The sequence below is a fragment of the Brachyistius frenatus genome, unplaced genomic scaffold (genome assembly GCF_029030835.1).
Source record: "Brachyistius frenatus isolate BFR_SWC_R1_liver_20210118 unplaced genomic scaffold, ASM2903083v1 Contig_52, whole genome shotgun sequence".
Lineage (NCBI taxonomy): Eukaryota > Metazoa > Chordata > Actinopteri > Embiotocidae > Brachyistius > Brachyistius frenatus.
The window spans coordinates 215,302-235,687 of NW_027210651.1; positions in this window are offsets into that span (position 1 = coordinate 215,302).

Sequence of the window (20,386 nt, forward strand, 5' to 3'; positions counted from 1 at the left end):
TAAACATGGTGAACTGAGGAGCACTGACACACACATACACCCACCCACACACCCACCCACCCACACACGCACACACACACACACACACACACACACACACACACACACACACACACACACACACACACACACACACACACACACACACACACACACACACACACACACACACACACACACACACAGTGACAATGGTTTTAGTTTCAGTGCAAACTAATTAAACAAAAACCTAAAACTTTTCTTTCACAACTTGGTTTCTCTTTATTATTACAATGCATCAAGGTTAAGAAACAACAATTTGACTGTAGAATATTATAAAATAACATGAATTATGCAGATGAATTGTCTTTCAGATAAACAATGTTGATATACAGGCATCGAAAGGAAGGAGCAAAATGGCTGGAAAAAACACAATTACATCCCAATGATAACACTTATTATTTGTATTGTTTTATTATGAATTATTTATAGAGTCTGCATTAGCATTTACTTTGTAAATACACATTATGTGTGACAATATCTCAATATTATCTGTTAGAGATGAGAAAAAAGGAGAATATTAACACAGCACAAATACCGCAATTCAAGTAATAGACAGTCATTTATTCATCAATCATTGGTTCGTTTTTGGTTTCATTAATTTCAATCGTAATATCTTGCAAAAATACATATCAAATATTTAAAAAGAAAATAAATATGCCGTCTAATTTTGTGTGATTTTGACTTGTGAAGAAATAACAGGACCAAATTTAGGCACTGCTCACCTTCAGCACACTAAAAGAGAAGGATTAATCCGTTTACAGAGGACTCTCCTGTAACTACTATATGTTTGTACAGTAAACTGACACTGCAGCCTGACAACCAGGAAAATGAGAGTGAGCCAGGTGGATTTATTGTGCTAATAGTTTGGTCAATAAAACGAGACGCAGCCTAATCTCTTCTAAAAACATATATTATAGTGTCACCATACATTAGTGGACAATCATTACCCCAATGAGAGAACTCTCGTTCACATGATATTTTATGCGACAGCAAATAGCAAATAGTTTGACTTTAATGTGAACGCGCTTGTCATAAGTGTCTACAAACGAAAACCTGAACCGACTCTAAATGGATTTTGGTAAAGTTTGTTGTATTAGTGAGAGGATGAAGTTTAATTCATCTATTTAATTAGTGACTGGAGCGGTGGAAGGATGGGACGATCCTGTGTGTGTGTGCGTGTGTGTGTGTGTGTGTGTGTGTGTGTGTGTGTGTGTGTGTGTGTGTGTGTGTATGCATGCGTGCGTGTTGGAGAGTGTGTATGCTGGCGCCCAGAGCACCCTTTGTGTTGCTGGAATTAACCATGACTTGTCACGTGTAACGGGCTGCTAACCTCCAACCCCATTCAGGAACCATCCCCGGAGTGTGTGTGTGTGTGTGTGTGTGTGTGTGTGTGTGTGTGTGTGTGTGTGTGTGTGTGTGTGTGTGTGTGTGTGTGTGTGTGTGAGAGAGAGAGAGAGAGAGAGAGAGAGAGAGAGAGAGAAGCTGTCACAAACACAAGCAAAATCATTGTTCTCGATGGAAAAACACAAATGCACCCAACCAACACAAACACACGTACCAACTAGAGTTCACTCTGGATCCCACCTGCTGCTTCAGATGGCTGACTCTGATAAACCTGCAATTATTCCCCCCAAAAAACCTGTAAAATAGCAGCTGAATTTCATTTGTGTTTTGATCTGTGCAAAAAAAATAAAAAATCAGGACATTTCGGTGGCAAACAAAATAAAATGTTTTGGATAAACATTGAAATAAAACGTTTGAATGACTTTTGCCCAACAAGCATTCAAATTCAGTAGAAAACAATGAAAATGTCCTTCAACTTCATCTCAGAAGTCAGACAGCATCAAACAAAATGACTATCACCTCAGAGGAACGCTGTTGTGCTGAGTTCAAGAACTTGAACATAACTTTCTGAATTCTTGCATATGAGCTGCATCAGTCTCTTTACTCAATTTACTGAAGTACTGTACTTATGTACAATATTGAGGTCCCTCGATTTGCTTGAGTGTTTCCCTTTGATGCTCCAACCCACTGCATTTGTACAATTATAACCTTTGACCTCCCCCGACCGTAACTTACATATTTCTAGCTTTAGCTTGTTGCTTTATTATTTCTTTTCTTCTTAAAATTCTGACTGTTATTGAATTTATGCTGATTGTTTTTTTTCCACCACATTTGGTGTACGGTCTTCTTCTCAGATTTGTCCTCGATATTTATACTTTATAAAGGTGTTTTTTCTTGTATGTGAAGAGTATTGGGACATGGTGCTACTACACTTTAATTACTTTTCAGATGAAGATTTGACATAATGAATAATATAAGAAGCTTTACAATACCTAAAAAGCTTAGTTGTTTTGTTCTTCCTTCACGACTCAGATTAATCTGCTGTAAATATTACTGGATATAAAATAGCTCAACCAGTACCTTTACTATAATAATTTAACTACATTTGCTGCCAAAACTTCTGTACTTTTACATAAGTAGGATTTTCATGCAGGACTTTTACTTGTACTGGAGTATTTACTGGTACTTTTACTCAAGTAAAGGATCTGAGGAGCACTTCTCTTGTGAAACATTTCAAAATGAATGTGATTTTGTGTCCACAAGTGAATCTTGTACAACACTGGAAGGTAAATTTTATGCGCAACGCCCAGTACACATGACTGCAGCCGCACAAAATCGCGTTGATATAATTTACTGTGGCCGTGTTTGCTTCCTTGAATCTGTCGCTCTTTCCCTGAACCAATTACTGCATTTGGAAAAAAATACGAACGCTAAAACGTTTCCTGTTTACAATCAACAATGGAGGAGAGGAATTTCACCCGCACCCAACGCACAACACAACAATTTCCTTACCGTGTTCTTTTCTTCTGATCTTCCGCGAGGCGTCCGCCAATTTCTCGGGTGAAGATGCCAGTCCCGAGGAATGTGACTTTGCGAGCTTTGTAGTCTCGCTAAAGGAGATGCTGAAGGTTGATGCGTATGAAAGATTTACACCCGTCCAAATTCTTCAACATGCATTTCTCACAATGAACCATTTTCAATTCAGTTCAGTTCATTGAAACTTTCAGGATTTCTGTGGGGACAAGTGTGTGCAGCAGCAGATCAATGACACACACAGCTGACAGTTCAAATAGTGAAGGATGCAGTGAATAAATGCATGAAGCGCTAATAGCTTTTAAAAAGTTACATGTGGAATTTTACAATAAATAAATAAATTTCTAAACAGCCACCTAACAGATGAAATACTCTTATCTTCTCTGAAGTTTGTAAAATCGCTATTGATTAGACTGTAGTTTCCTCAACCGACTCAGATAGCAATGCTTTTGTTGCTAAATAAACACAACAGCTTTAGTAGATAAAAAGCTGTCAGTCACTCTGGAGTCAGCGATTTTCATGTCTCTTTAGCTTCAAGAGAGAAATTTAGCAGCATTTAGCTTGACATGAGTTCCCCTGTGGCTGTTCGGCCCAGATTGCATTGTGAGACCCGACTGAGCAAATAGCGGGTGACACGTGAAGCTCAGTCACAGCCTATGCTGCCGTTAAAACACACGGGGTTTCCCCGATCGCCCCATTGCTACCCTGTCGCCAAGGTTACCCATATACCATAGATTGTCTATGACTCAAGATGCACACTCTTTCTTGCGTACATCCCTATAGGTCAGGGGTTTAACCTCTTGCAGGCCATAGAAATATCCCAAAGGGCCGTATCTGGCCCGCGGGCCGACGGTTGAATAGGCCTGTCCAAAGCTGAACCTTTAAATTGAAAACACCAAATTCAGTTTTATACTATAAAGCTGACCAACCAAACGTCAAAACATCTCGCTTTATTTATCTGAGCTTCTACTGACCCAAAACTCTATTAAACACACGTTTGATTTAATACATGACTGTAACTAAAAGATTGGTATGACAGCTGATTGGTTCGGTTGGTTATGTTTAAACACTCGACTGGTAAATATTGGGGAATGACTGAGTCCACGTTTGCAAGACAAAACAAGTCATGTTGACTGTTAGCAGGAAACCGGATGTGAACTTCAATGTCTCATGTCAAAATCAAACACTTTGAATGCTTTGTGTTGCATCGCCTCCTGTGTGTGAGAGGCTCTGCAGCATTATCACATCCTGACCCTGAATCTGCCTCAGCGACGGACATTTATATACATTCAAAACAACGTTGTCATTTTTCCGAGGAGGACAAAGCGTCGGATTTCTGCCACATCCGACCTGCCAATGTTAACTAGGGAGCAGAAGGTAGCCGCCCGGTGAGCTCCTGTATTTACTGTAATCACTCCGACGTCTCAGACCTCTCACAGCTCCTGTAGCACTTAAAGGAAAAACAAACAGTGCAGCATATTATCCTGTCAGTTGTGGTGTCATAAGTGTGTGTGTGTGTGTGTGTGTGCGTGTGCGTGTGCGTGTGCGTGTGCGTGTGCGTGCGGGCGGGCGGCAGCTACTGGCAGAGAGACGTAGGTGGCTCCGAAGGTTTGTCGTGTGAACACGCACACACAAAAAAACCACACTGTAATTGAAAACCTACCCCTTTAACATTGCGAAATGCCCTTAAGCCCTCTGGAATACACTCCTCATCTCATCCCCCTCACCTCTCACACACACACACACACACACACACACACACACACACACACACACACACACACACACACACACACACACACACACACACACACACACACACACACACACACACACACAGAGAGAGAGAGAGAGAGAGTAGAACGAACAGAGAGAAATGGTTTAACATTATTACAGCTCAGCCATAAGGTCAGTGAGAAGGCATCTGTCTTCCTCACTCCTCACTGCTCTCTCTCTCTCTCTCTCTCTCTCTCTCTCTCTCTCTCTCTCTCTCTCTCTCTCTCTCTCTCGCTGCCGTAAAATCAAAAAAATTGATTTCACCCCTGAAGGAGACTTCTGCTAATTATCTGTTCGGAGGTAGGAGGACGACAGGAAGAGAGACAGGTTGCAGTTATCCAGAGAAACGCCTGCATTGTAATTACAGTCTCACAGTGTCTTCATGTGTCCTTTGTTTCAACTCTGATTTGAAGATGTAACAAAAAGATTATCAATCGAATAATCGCCTCTCGCCGTTGTTTGCGTCCAACATCAAACTCACTTCGTCTGCCCTTTTGATTATTGGTCTGAGGATGGATCTTCTGCTCGGTGCTTCGCTCTGATGTCGCTGCTCTGCTTGTATGGTAGCTTCAGTTTTGGCATCTAATCTCCAAAGCGCCGCGCAGGTTTACCTCCGGAGACTGGGAGCAAACAAATGTGGGTTAAATAGTATGTTTTTCACCTGAGTAACATTACGTACATAAGTTACGTTACCTACGCCATGTACAAATATCTACAGTATAGAGTTAATATTGGCCTTTAGGCTTTGAACTTGTTTCTCATCATCAAGATAAATGAAGCAGGAAGAGATTAGAGAGATGATATAACTTCAAACGTGTTGTTCAATGGTAATGTTTAGTATTTCAGAAACAGACAAACACAGTTGTGCGTCCTCTCACTTGACTGTTAGATGTGCGAGATTGTAAATCGTCAGTTTCTCCTTTGATAAAGAAACTGAATGGTCACATGACTGCATCTACAGACAATGCTGACATGCATCGTTTTAATTTGAACTCTTCTAATATGCAAACAAACTTTTATTTGGTTCAAACATCACCACCGTGCTGTCAAAATGTTAAAACACTACAGGATTTATTATTCTTGGTTTAATATACTGTGGAATGGGAAATCTTTTAAGTAGGATTGAGGTCAAATGAATTGAAGAAATAAAGATAAATTCATCTTGTGAGAAGCAAACTGTCTCATTGAAGCTGAGGTTAGATAAAAAAAATAGTCATTTTCAATGCAGCCACAAACCAGAAATGATTCTTTAAAACAAAACCTAAGATTACGACTGTACTTGTAATATTCCTTATATGTTGTATCATGCTATCCTCTGATTCGTTAACCTCCTTCCACCTCATCTCACTCGGTTTTCATTCCTTTTCATCAGTCGTTCCATCTCATTTTAATCTTTTCATCTCTTCCCATCTCCTCCGTGTAACCTCTTGTTTCATGTTCTTATAATGAAGTGTAAACTTAATGCGGTTCCACATCACATATCCGAATCCTCGCTGGACGAGCGACAGAACGGAGTCCTGATGAAGTGCGGGCGGCGACGGGAGTCGACGCTCTCGATCGCCGCAAACACAAAACACAAAAACACAATTCAGTCTCAGTGTGAGAGACAAACAGCAGACGAGACTCTTTTCTCCACGTCTGACTCTTTCCGCTTCTCCTCCCATCTCCCGCCATCTCCAACCTCTGGCCTTTTTCCTCAGATGTCTTTGGTCACAGTCATCATCTCCTCTTTTGATGCAGGGACATACAGTATGTAGGTTTATTACTTTCAGTCTGTTTTAGATCCACGTGAAAATCAGATCAGAAGGACTGGATTGTTTTTACTATTTTTATTAGTTTTACTTCATTGGCTCTGCTGCATTGTAAACTGACACCTTGCAGCAGAAGAACATGCAACACATGTTTGGGCCTTCATTAGCTTTACCTGAAGCTCTTTGCACTTTTACCGCAGTTTGCATTACTGTCCCTTTAATATGCATTTTGCTTTCTTCCTAATTTTTTACTTTTATTTTATGAATGTTTTGTCCTCAGTTCTTAAGCATTTTATCTGTTTTGCTGCACTTGCAGCACTTCAAGCTGCATTCCATGCGTGGAAGCTGCAAGACAAAACCGTTTATCAATATTATTATTATCATCTGCTGCTTTAAGAAAATCACTATATTTTAAGTCAAATTGTATTAAACTGAAGCTGTATCTACCAAGAAGACGTTTAAGAAGCAGGAGAAACACAGGAAGTTATTTAAATCTAAAACTATTAGACCAGGAAGTAAAGTCAGTTTGGTCTTACAATACAATCATAACACGAGAGGAGGACAGGAGGAAAAAAAGAGGGAAGAAGATAAAATAATAAGATGGTAGAGTGCCACTCATTCAGTGTCCAGCTCTCAAATCATACAGCCCTTGCTTGTCTAACCCGTGCAGCACCAGGACGGCCCACACTGGGAGCACAGCCAAGTGCTCGAGTGCTGCTACACACACACACACAAAAAGGGGAATTTTTCATGAATTGAATTTGTGCCAGCTGAGAGGAATTTATTGTAATTTAAAAGCACATTTGTCCATTAGAAAATATTAAGCTGAAGTGTGAAAACACGGTAATGGGCATAATACCTGTGCTTGAGTGCTGGAATCACATGACTCCCCTCAACAGCAAAGGTGTGTGTGTCGCGGTGTCATCAAAAGCGCTTCGCCGCAAATACTCGTGTGCGCGTTTGCGCTTTATTTTTGTCTAAATGAATGTTAGGTGCCGCCAAAAACATCTAAAAGATCATTTTGATGGGTGCTGTGTCGCCTTGGCAACAGACGCCGCATTAACCAATTAGAAACGGGCCAAAAGGCCTTTCACAGGAGGACGCCGGGCACCTTGGCAGCACTCAGAGCTAAGTGTTGTCGGTCCTGACTGCATCCTCCACATCATCGGTGAGGTGGCACAAACATCAGCCGGCAGTTTGTTTCGGGCTCACGGGGATGAAAAGCCAAACGTTGTTGTTTTATTCGCACGGAAAAACTTCCCGCCTGCTCCGATAAAAACAATGACACGAAAAACGGCAACGGAAGATAAACTTGCAGCGTTTCGAGGCGTTCTCATTTTGTGCAAAGCTCACAAACACTGATAGGAAGATAAATGTTAATAACCCTTCGGTGAAAGCATGGAGGTTAAACAGCGGCCCCGAAGATATTACCGTCGGTGTTCTGGCTTACTTCTTTGTTTCCCCGAAGACAAGGCTTAATCACCTTGAACAGGATCTCCTCTACAGCGTTGACCACTGAGCAGCTCAGGACTGTGGAGGCGGGTGTTTGAGGACATGCGTGTTGCCCAGTCATTTGGAGCATGAAGAACAGAAAGAGTTTGCAGATTAGAGGAAGCTCAGGGGATTAAGGTCATTTCCTGTGTGTAAGCTGTAAATTAGCCCCGAAGTACCACAAGGGAAAAACATAGCCAGCACCAGAGTCCTGCTGAACGCAACTCACAGAACTATCGGGTCAAGTGTCGCTTCAGACCCAAGATGGCTCATCACCTGCAGTCCTAAGTGCACCTACGAGGGCCGGACTTTGTCAGCGGTCACATCTAGAATATAAGGAGCCTGCCCTTAAAAAGTACGTACCGTTGCGTGCAGTGAATGCAGACAATTCGGACCTACTGCTTCATCATAAACACGTGTCTTGACCCTCTCGCTCATCTCAGTTGCGATCCAAAGCGCGACACCCGGAATTAAAAGGAGAAAGTATGAGATTTGGCGTCGTGGGTGTTAGATTTCCGAACCCCAACCGTGTGTTTTTGTTCCACTTTCCCGTAAATCACGCGTCTGTACGCCTGCAGTAGGTTTGGTCTTCGTCCACCGCAGGAAAATGTTGCAACTTCAACGCCCAGAGAGGCCAAAGTGTGGCTAACGCTTATTAGTGGACGGGCGTGTCTATTTCACGCTTTGCCGTGATACCGGGTTGCATGATGCTGCACCATGAAAAGACTACATAGGATTGTATTTTGAATATTTTGAACCAGTCATATTCCAGTTATTTGGTTCCTACAACCACACATGAAAGAAGTCGGGATTCAGTCGCGGTGACATTTATTCTGCCTCGTCATGACTCTCTTCAGCTCCGCGCTCTTATCTGTTCATTTATCTTCCGTCTCCCTTTGCCCTTTCCGTGGAGCATTTTTATCTCCTCTCGTCTTTCTCGCACTTTGTTTTCTCCTCTTCTCCACCAGCTCTTTGTTGCTTGATTAGTGGCCTCTTTCACTTGCGTACACACACACACACACACACACACACACACACACACACACACGCACGCACACATGCACGTACGCACGCACGCACACGCACACACACACTAGACAGACTTTGTTGTTTGCTCTGAGTACTTTTAGTGAAGCACGGACGGGCAACATTGTGCTAAAGAATAGGTTTTGACAACAGTGGTATTATTTAGTGTGTGTAAGTGAGAGTAAAACACAGAGTATCCACTACGTGTGTGTGTGTGTGTGTGTGTGTGTGTGTGTGTGTGTGTGTGTGTGTGTGTGTGTGTGTGTGTGTGTGTGTGTGTGTGTGTGTGTGTGCGTGTGTGTATTATTGTTGAATATGTGTGTTGAGGATTTCCATTCACCACTGTTTGCCAAAACCAGAATAGTGTTCAGTGTATTTCAGAGAGTTCCTTTCTGTGGTCTGTTACTGACTATCTCCACCACTCTGTGACCTCCTCCGACATCAACACACAACCCAGTGTAAAAGAAACAACCCAGCTTCCTGTCCAATTATGAAAACTGAATATTGGAGGAATAAACTCGGATTTATTGGCAGAGTTGGGCCTTCAGTACACCGCACATGCTAGAGACATGATTCTGACACTGCAAAAGGCCGAGACTTCGTTTTCTTTTACCTCCCAGACACCGAAGTCTTCTCTCATATTTGGCCACAGATGCACTGAGGCTGCACGTTTGTGCTGCACCTAAACAAGAGGACTTTTCTTGAGTGAAAAATTCCAAGTGACAGCTCATGTCCCATTGGTTTAAGTTTGACCATCTTTGCTGACCTTCGTGTTCTTTGCTTTTTTTTTAGACCAAGAAACAGACGACTGCAAGAAGTCAACGTCAAGAGGTCGTTCTCCTTTGAGAGGTAATCCTTACGATCACATCCTCCTCAAAAGTTTACCTTTTTTTTTTTTTTAAATTTTTGTATCTCGTCATCCATGAAAATAGATTTTTGTTTTGTGGTTTATTTTGTGCTTGGCAAGTTACTCGTTTTACACACAACTGGGCTGCACATCATTAGCGTGTAGCATCTTAGCTAAATAAAATGTTTGTCTCTGTTGTTTCACTTTAAAAAAGCAACTTGAGCCAGATGGGAAAGTGAAAGTAATCACACTACAGACTGATTTTTCCGCCTTTCCAAATGTTCCTTCGTAGAGTTTGTGGAAGAGAGAGCACCAGCTACTAATGGTCCTCTGATAACAAGAAACACCAGGTTTTAAATCCGGCTCATGTTCGCCACATTTGTTCTATTGATTTACTTTTCATTGATGGACAAGTATTTTTTCAAATGGAGCACATATAATTGGTATTGATTCTCTTTCTGTATTGTTGTGTTTTCAATTGGCAGCAAGTACTGCTGTGTTTCATGCCAATAAAGCTCATTTAATTTGAGAATTGGCAGTTAAGATGTAAAAGCTTTCATCATCAGGAAAGACATTTATTTATATGGAAATGTTGCAGATTATACTTCACAGTGAGCCCCGGTTGAAGCCACCGCCCTGCTGGTGTTTGTAGTATTTCAGTTGTCTGCTATCAGCCACGACGGGGAGACGTAATGTTGGCTTTTACTTATTCTATGTCACTCTGGATAAGAGCCTTGGCTAAATGCCCGAAATGGAAAGTGTGAGTATAAGGGAATTAAGCATGGTGCCGCAATGCTAACAGTAAAGCCAGTGACCTCTCTGTGCCACCCACCCACACACACACACACACACACACACACACACACACACACACACACACACACACACACACACACACACACACACACACACACACACACACACACACACACACACACACACACACACACACACACATACAAAAGTGTTTTCAGTGTCCCTCTCTTCACCACAGTCATCTCTCTGTTCTTCTGGTGATGCTCGGAGCTGGGCTGTTGGTTTAATTAAGACAAAAGTGGCCCTGAAAATCCTCCAAATGTGAGAGCTGCAAACCCCCTGCGGAGCAGAGAGGAAATGGAACGACAGAGATAGAAGAAGAAGAGAGGGAGTGTGATAACGAATCGCCAAATCCTGGATTTAAAAAGCGATGGACCCGTCAAAATGAGAGTAAAAGAGGGTGGGAGTGGATATATTAACCTCCCCATGACTTCAGAGTCTGTGATTATATATACTATATATATGTAGCAGGGATTTAAAAATGTTGTCTGAGTGTTTCAGATGACCTGCAGGTCAAAAATATGTCACAGAGAAAGAAGAAAGTAATCAATACTAAACTTCAGAGGCCCAGTTTATAACTCAGGTTTACTGCTGATAATCTGTAGTGTGTGTGTGTGTGTGTGTGTGTGTGTGTGTGTGTGTGTGTGTGTGTGTGTGTGTGTGTGTGTGTGTGTGTGTGTGTGTGTGTGTGTGTCCCAGTGGCCTTCTTGATAAGATGCACGTCACAATATTTGTGGTTTAAATCAAGCAGGAACTTCCAGGGCTGAAAAATAAAGCCAATGCAGAAGTGCCAAAAAAACTGCAGCTTCCCCGAATGGCCACTAGCAGCTGACTTCCAAAGCGAGTCAATCCCCACAGACCCTCATGTTAAAACTTTACACTAGAAATAAACATGATCACAGCCTGGTGCAGAAAACAGTTTTGGTCTCTATGGCTAATTTATCCGTTCATGACAACCGTACGGGGAGGTACATTTTTAGATAACCAAAGTTTAAAGTTACACGTAATTTGGGGCGGGGCTGCTTTGAGTGACAGCTGTGTGCTGTCGCAGGTAGCTAGCTGCTTTTCTCAGCTCCACCCGCGTACCACCTCTTTACCCATTTTTTGGATTACCTGTAAGTTAGTCTGAATCGGGCACTGCCAAGAGGGCGATGGTTGGCAAAATGCCGAAAATGTTATGAGTATAATAGTAGTCTTCAAGCCTAAACCAAGATTACGTTGATGACACCATTATGCTTATTTTCTCACAGCTTTTCCAAAAACCACAAAAACAGCTTGCAAACGTTTTCACGGCTGTGTTGCCGTCCTCGTGACGAGGAAATGTCGAAAATTGGTCATTAAATCATCCAGTCTTCCAATTAGAGTACAAACACAATACAAGGAGAATATTATACTGCATTACATCAATCATAGGAGATCAAAAAACTTTTCTTTTTTTTTTAAAAACAACCCCAAATCCACATCATTAAGGAGTTTATTCACAGCTACACTGTAAATATATCATGAGAAAATTACAGCAAACTTATGTAAGATGAAAACACAGATGAGGTCATTAAGTGCCTTTGTTGAGCAGCATTCTACACACACACACACACACACACACACACACACACACACACACACACACACACACACACACACACACACACACACACACACACACACACACACACACACACACACACACACACACACACACACACACACACACACAAACAAACATGCACAGACTGAAGGGCAGAGTTTTTGAAGCAGAGCAGGCAGACACACCTGAGAACCTGCATGCTCTGTTTGAGGAGGGAGACCTGTTGTTACCTGCCTCTAGGCTGGGTTCACACACACACACACACACACACACACACACACACACACACACACACACACACACACACACACACACACACACACACACACACACACACACACACACACACACGTAGCTACACACACACCAACTACACAGGTGTGTGTGTGTGTGTGTGTGTGTGTGTGTGTGTGTGTGTGTGTGTGTGTGTGTGTGTGTGTGTGTGGGCAGGCGGACCCTCCATCAGCATCCTGTCACACACAAGATGTTTATCCAATTTGTCAAGATAATCTTTCCTCAAACTGGCTGCCAGGGAGGGAGCCTCAGCTCCGTCTCCCTCACACACACACACACACACACCTGGGGGAAGGTTCACCGATACCCACCTCAAATGGAGGCCTTCTCCTCCATCTTGCTGGCAGGGAGCTTTTGTGTGTTTGTGTGTGCCATCGCAACACACAAAAAAAAAACAACCGGCTTAGTTCTGTTTTGAGTACCACACATTAAATATGTCATTAAAAACATTTACTCCTTATAATTAGAGCAACGTCCTGTTGTGAAGCAGTGGACGCCCTGAAATGTGAAATGTAAAACTTCCTGTTGGACAAGCAAGTGAAAATGAAAACTTCACACCCTTAAATAATTTCTTTCTATACTCAGTTAGGCTAAAATTATATTTTACAGTAATATGCTGCTGCTTTAAATGTAATTACATTACAGTGCAGATTTTAAGGAGCCTTCAAATTTTAGAAAATTCAAATATGTTGTTGCATAATATTTAGTTTAATGAATAAAAGGGCATTATATAAACTTTAACTAGAACCCAGGATATGTAATCACAAAATAATCACAAATAATTAACACTACACAACTTAGAAATTGAAAAAAAAAAGCATTAAGCTTAGTGTTATTCAAAGATAGTATTTCATTTCTTCCTTGAACAGTTTCAGTTCCCTCTCCAAAAACAAAATGGCTGTCCGACGGCCATGTAAAGCTGTGAAAATATTCTAAAAGTAGTTTTTCACTGATGTTGATTGTTTTGTGTGGGCCTTTTCTTGAGGTGGCTAAAACACGTTTTGTTTCTGATTCTGTCCACAGCAGTTCATCGCTCAGCTTCTGTACCGGTTCGGCTGCCTGCTTCTCCAAACTGAGGACGTGACGACCTCCAAATACTGCAGGTAATAAAGTGACTATGAGAACCCCACTTCAAAACATGAGAATTATCCTTTCTGTTCCACCTATGTCTTTACTAAGCCTATAACCACCAGATAAATCTCCTTGTTGTTTTTAAATCTGGTGTCTTGGGAGACGTTGCCGTGCTAGCAGCGGTAGTGATGCACTTTTTGTCCCCCAGTAATGATTGTTTTCTCAACTAAAGAGTCAAGGAGGAAACCGAAAAGTGTCCAAACACGAAATGGTGTTGCTTTTCCTCGCTGCAAAGACAAGAAGGGGCAGAAGGGCAGACACCGATGTTGTTTTTTTCTTTGCTTATTTGTTAAATATCTGAAGCAGATGTTGCTGTTACATGTTTTTGTGACAAAAGCTCCACACTGCAGGTTTAACCCTGAAGTGACTGAAGGATAATAATTATTTTATGTATAAAGCAATTTTCAAAGTGTTGTTACAAAGTGCTTTACATGGGGAAATCCAGATAGGATGATTCAACACGATAAAATAAATAGAAAAGCGATTTAAAAGTTTCAGATCGTTAAGCAGGGAGTTCCAGAAGTCCCCGATTGGAAAAAGTCTGGTGATCTTTAACCTTGATTCAGGTCTTAGGAAAAGTCCTGCCTGAGGATCTGAATCTGCGAGACAACAGCCACGACATGAAGCGCTTTAAATGCGATCAGTAAAACCTTGTGATCGATTTAATCAACTTAAAACAGGTACACAACGAACTGCTGGAATTAGATTTTTTTTTCTTGACCTTGAAGCTCGGCCAGAAAGATAAATGATAACAGAAACTCTGCCAGGTAGAGATTCTTGCTCGTAGATTACCAACCTGCTAAAAGGACCAAGAACAATGTCTGATATTTCCTACTCAGGATTAGACCTCGTGTTGTCAGTTATACCTAAATTAAAATGGCACAGTGATTTGCATAAATAAGCACAGTAAACCGATGCTCACACGCACACACACACACACACACACACACACACACACACACACACACACACACACACACACACACACACACACACACACACACACACACACACACACACACACACACACACACACACACATGCTCCCCTCTGCATGCAGATGCACACACACATGCCTAAAGTCAAGAATCCTGGAATGTTGCAAAGCTGATGATTTTTCTAATGAATGGTTTCATTGGCCATGGTGAGGATTAGTGTAAAGGGATTGGAGGGGAATATTTACATGGTTTTAATGATTCCTCAACTTTATATTTAGAGGTTCGTCTTATCGGCTCCAATCATCTCCCGGCTCGGAAAAACAAACCGCCAAGTCGAAGCGACGGCACAATTACACGCCTCTGCCACGCACGCGTTGGTCTGTCGCCGCCGACAACATCTGCGCCGTTAATGTGTAACATATTAAAATGTCTCCGGGAGGCAAAGATGAAAGACTTAAACACTTTAAAGTCTCGGGCCCGTCCCTCGTCAAACATTTTAACTCTCTCACTTATAAGTTTAGCTTTTCCTAAAAGAGAAGAACAGAAGGCTTCGTGGGGATATAAGAAATCCCGCTCACACTTCACCGAGAGTTATTCCTCAGCTGGAAACGCTCCGCCGACATATGAAAGTGTTGGAGATTTGCTTGTGATTGTTGATGAGCTGCACTTCTTTAAGGCTTGTGATACGTTGGGCAACATTTTGGTGAAATGATGACAGGTAGTGTCGTCCAGCTGGCTTCAAATAAATACAAATAAAAAATGAGCCTGATTACAGGAGCCAAAAAGGAAGATTCAGTTTGGTGAAACCTTATGAAACGCGTTCCAGTAAGAGTGAAATGTGGACCGACCCTGACGGGTGTCACGGGCACATTAATCGGATATTTGTGCACGCAAATTAGGATCCCCTCCACACTGTCAAAACAGCGAGCCTTCAGCGTGAACTTCATTTGCAGGAACAGAAACAGATTTTATTTTCAGCATCTCTGCTGCGGATTTCAAGTTTGACACAAAATGTGACGTGTGATCTCTGCTCATGTCTAAAATCACAGGTGTGCATGTAACAATAAATTTAAAAAAAAACAAAAAAAACGGGTGTAACTCTGCTGCTGCTGTTGATCAGGTGACCTAACTGGGAATACTTTAGTGATGAAAGTTATTGCCTCCAGCTCCTCCATATGCATCAAAGCACTGTACTGCTTTTCAGGATCAGTGTCTTTCTGAAGGCACCTCACACATCCCTTAAATTCAATCCCGACAAAGCTATCCACAATAATAGAATAGAGGTTGTTCTTAGAATTAGCCAAAGTGTGATTGCTTTAATCTAAACCTCATGTGACGGTGCAACTCAGCAGTAAAGGCACAATTTGTCCTATAAGGGAGGTCAGGGTGGATATTTGAATTTACAAATCATGCGACCACAATCTGAGCCAAATATCTTGTTAGTTTGAAATTTTTCCTGAACCTTGACATCCTGAAATTAACCCGACTTCCACCACAGACGTGTCAGATAAAAAAAAAATTGCGCATAATAGTAGCTCTGAAAGGAATAAAAAAAAAAAAAACAGAAAAGAAAGTAATGTGGGTCGTTTCCGACGGCACGGACATTCAAGCTATTTGGACATTTAGTTTCAGGCACTTGTTGTCTTATTTTGATTCTCGTTGCCAGGGTGCTTTGCCCACCTACACCGCTCATAGAGGCCTTTAAAGTCCGTTATCAGACTTCAGGGGAAAACGAGATGCCTTTAAATCTGCAGCTTAGAAGAAAAAAAACCCACACACACACAAACACACAGCGCCGCTGAAGCTTTTCTTATCTTCTCATTCGACTTGGTGGCAGCATGTGGCTTCAAAACTAGTTGTAGCCTGCTCTTTGTCTTGATGTCGTATGCCTCTGTGTCACACTGAGAACCTTCGCTCTCTCCTTTGAGGGGAACACGCTCTCAATAACAGAACTCGTCATACAAAAACAGGACGGCCTTATCGTCATCTGTGTTTTTCTGTTTTGATGAATGTTCGGATGTTTTTCCTACAGCACCTAGTGAGTTAAGTAGCCCACACACACGTACGTAGCAGAGCGCGCTCGGGACAGGTTAGACAGGTTTTTTTCCACTCGACTGCGACCAAACACGAGCTGCTTGCTCAGGAGCAGCTTGCACCATCACCACCCACGGACCCGCTGGAAATCCTCACATCTCGCTGCAGCTCTCGCCGGCTGCCTTTGTGTGTCCTTATCGGCAAGCTCAACAAAAAGTTGCTCAACAGGGTGAAGTTGTTCAAGAGTACGAAAGTATGTTGATGTTGCAAGTAAAGTTAATGGCAAGTGTTCGCTCGGATGATCAGAGTTCAGGAATGACAGTATTTTCGGCTGCAGACAGCAGCGCATTACAATCATAGGAATAGAAATGCAAGGCTTGCAGATGACACAAGATGTCTGAGTGGAATTCTTTTGTAAAGTCTCAGCTCATTCGGGCCAAGTTCAGTCCTATACGGGCAAGTTCAAGTCAATATGAGTCATGGACTGTCGGTTCAGTGGCTGCACAGAGTCAAGAATTAATCCCATTTCAAATAAGATATTCCCTGAAAACAACAAACGAGATATAAAGTGTTCGTCAGTGAGCTTTTGAGGTGATGGTAGGAAGATTTTGCTGCTGTTGGACAGTTACATTTGTTGTTTCAGGATGTTTTTAGCCGTTATGCTAAGCTAATCTGTCTGCCTGCTGTCTGTGGAGAGAAAAGCAGAATTACTGCAGAAATCAGACTTGTTGCAGAGTTTTAAACAAACACATCGACACCAGATTAGCAACCATCTGTCCAGACCACTGTAGTACTATATGAATCTAATTCAGGCCTGAATTTAAAGATCTTATTAGTTTGCCTAATTGTGATGTTACATAAAGTGATGACACATGACTTTATGTTCAAATGTGTCACTCTGTATTATGTCAAAATGTAGTAAAGTAGTGAGGAGAATCAATTTTAGGCTGCAACAGTACTTTTACAACCCCGTGTCCAAAATAAATAAATGGGGGATGCTGTGTAAAATGTAAATAAACACAGAATGAGATGATTTGCAAATCATGTAAACCCATATCGAACTGAAAATAGAACAGACAACATATCAAATGTTGAAAATGAAAATTATTATTATTGTTATTATTATTATTATTGTGATTATGTTGAATTTTACACTACAACATGTTTTAAATTGAAATAAAATGAAACCAGTTTAATCTCCATTTTGCACGGCGTTCCAACTTTTTTTGGAAACAGGGTTGTAGGTTACATCTCTCAACTGTAAAATCCACCTCTTCCAGTTTTTTTCTGATAGTAAATTGAGTCACTCAGCCAATCGATCATATCTTCGCTCGGCCAGACAGGATGAAAGATAAAAGACTGGCTCTCCGTGTCTCTTTGCACACACACACACACACACACACACACACCACACACACACACACACACACACACACACACACACACACACACCTGCTGCCCGGTCCGACCGTGTTTTCCATCATCACATGCGTCTCTCCGCAGAGCTCGCAGACATTAAGTCAACCGGCCTGTTGGAGTGATGAATAGGCTGCGGACAGCTGAGAGCACCTTCTGTCAGGGGAAACAGTCTGAACATAGAAGGTGGAAAGTTGCCTCAGAAAGGAAAAGACAAACCCACCGCAACCTTTACAAATCAACCTTCTTCACTGGTCATCTTTACACGTTATGATGGTGGCAAAGCTGAAAGTTGTCGAAGAAAAAAAACCAAAAAAACAGTCTGAAATTCTTGGTTGTTAGATTATGATGTTGCCTTCGAGTGCTTCAGTGCAAACAAACAGGAGACAAACGTTAGCGGTTCGGGAAGCTGATGTCTTTCTCACAGTGAAACAGTCACAGCGCTCCATCCAGGATCAGAATGATTTTTTTTAGAGGATGGTGTAGTACATAAAACTTTGTTTGCGAGGGGCAATCAAAAAGTTGATGTGTACAGAGCGGGGGGGGGGAACTATAACCTTTAAGACTGACATATTCAAACGTAAGTTGCTTGCTCAATAACCGCACCTGAGTTACACGTGTTTCTGACAGCATGTGAACCTGAAAGTTCAGCAGAGAGCGCGCACCTAATTTTGTGTCAAATTTTGGGGAACAGAAAGACGGACTTGTATTTGTAACATTATTTTTTACTTTGCTGTACTTTTACTTAAGCCATATGAATCTGAATATTTTCATTAATAACAGTTTCTTAATAGTGTTTCCAGGAAGTTTAGTGTGACATGATGATTTAAAATGAGATACAATATGTCAGAAGATTTAATCAACCCCCGTTATTTGTCGCAATTATTAATTATGAACAAAATTATTTTAAAAAGAAAATCCCAAAAAGCACCCCTACATATGTATAACAGTGTAAAATAGTTCTCAGTGTCTGACTACGTCTATGCTCTTAAAAGACCCTTCAAATACAGTACGTGCGAGTGTGTGTGTGTGTGTGTGTGTGTGCGTGTGTGCGCTTGTGTGGTCATGCACAACCTGTAAGTGTCCAGATGAGTGTAAAATGGGACTGTTAAGTGGACAAGAAAAAAAAAAGTTTTCAGTGTGCCTCAATCTGGTTTTAGTTCTGTCCCAGAGCACAATCTAATGGAGCATGACAGCTCCCTGGTTCCCTGATGACCTTTGACCCCAATCACGGTGGTGTGGGACCCTAGCCTACCTTGCATGGCTCACACACACACACACACACACACACACACACACACACACACACACACACACACACACACACACACACACACACACACACACACACACACACACACACACACACACACACACACACACCTCAGCACATTGTTTCAACAGATTAGGGGAGATTGCTGGAAAACTCTGTCAGACGTGCAGCTTGTGTGCACAGCAGAACGAGTCAGAGACGTTCTCACTTCCTGTCTGTCTCTTGTTTTCTCCCCGATGACCTCCCCGTATTTACCAGTACAGTAATTCTAAAGCGATGAGTAAATATTACAATTTCATCGTTATCGACGACCGATATTAGTTTCGTTAGAATCGACAGAAGATGAGAAGAAAAAAAACAAACTACAATGAGGATCAGGAAAATAAATCAGGATCTTTGTTTCCCTTGTAAGCTGATAAATACAGTCAGTCACAGCCAATAACTAGTAACATATAGTATTTAATGAATGACAAGTCATTTTTGAACTTGACTTACTATAATTGTTAATTTTCTTTCCCACCCAGATATTTTTTTTCATGTTTTAAATGCAGCAACCTAAAGTTTGAAATTCGCTGCTTCACAACAGACTGAAAACAACGTGTTGCTCTAATTCTGGCATCTTATTGTATTGTTTTCCCGTCAGGCATACAAGCCACATCATAAACGTTTTAGCCTCGTATATTCAAACTCAATAACCTGCTGATGGGTGATGACGGTCTTTGCCTGTTTCACTTGTTAAATTATTTTCAGTTTGTGTGACTTAAGTCGTCGTGACAGCACTATTCAATGTAAGTCATATGTGGTCATTTACACAAAGGTTTTGTCTTTTGGTAATATTTGTAAATAGTACAGATTTTGGTGATTGTTGTAAACAGCACTAATTACAGATCATAGTTCATTCAGCTCTTAAATAACAAACTTTACGCAAAAATTTCCCACGAATAATAACACATTTGTTTTTTACATCTTAACAATCCCTGACAGATTTGTGTGTGTGAGGTTTGAGACGAAGCATAACTCTACCTTTCCACATCAGCTGATAATACGAGAGAAAAATTCTGTTTTGTAAAGTTTTTTCATTCCTGTGTT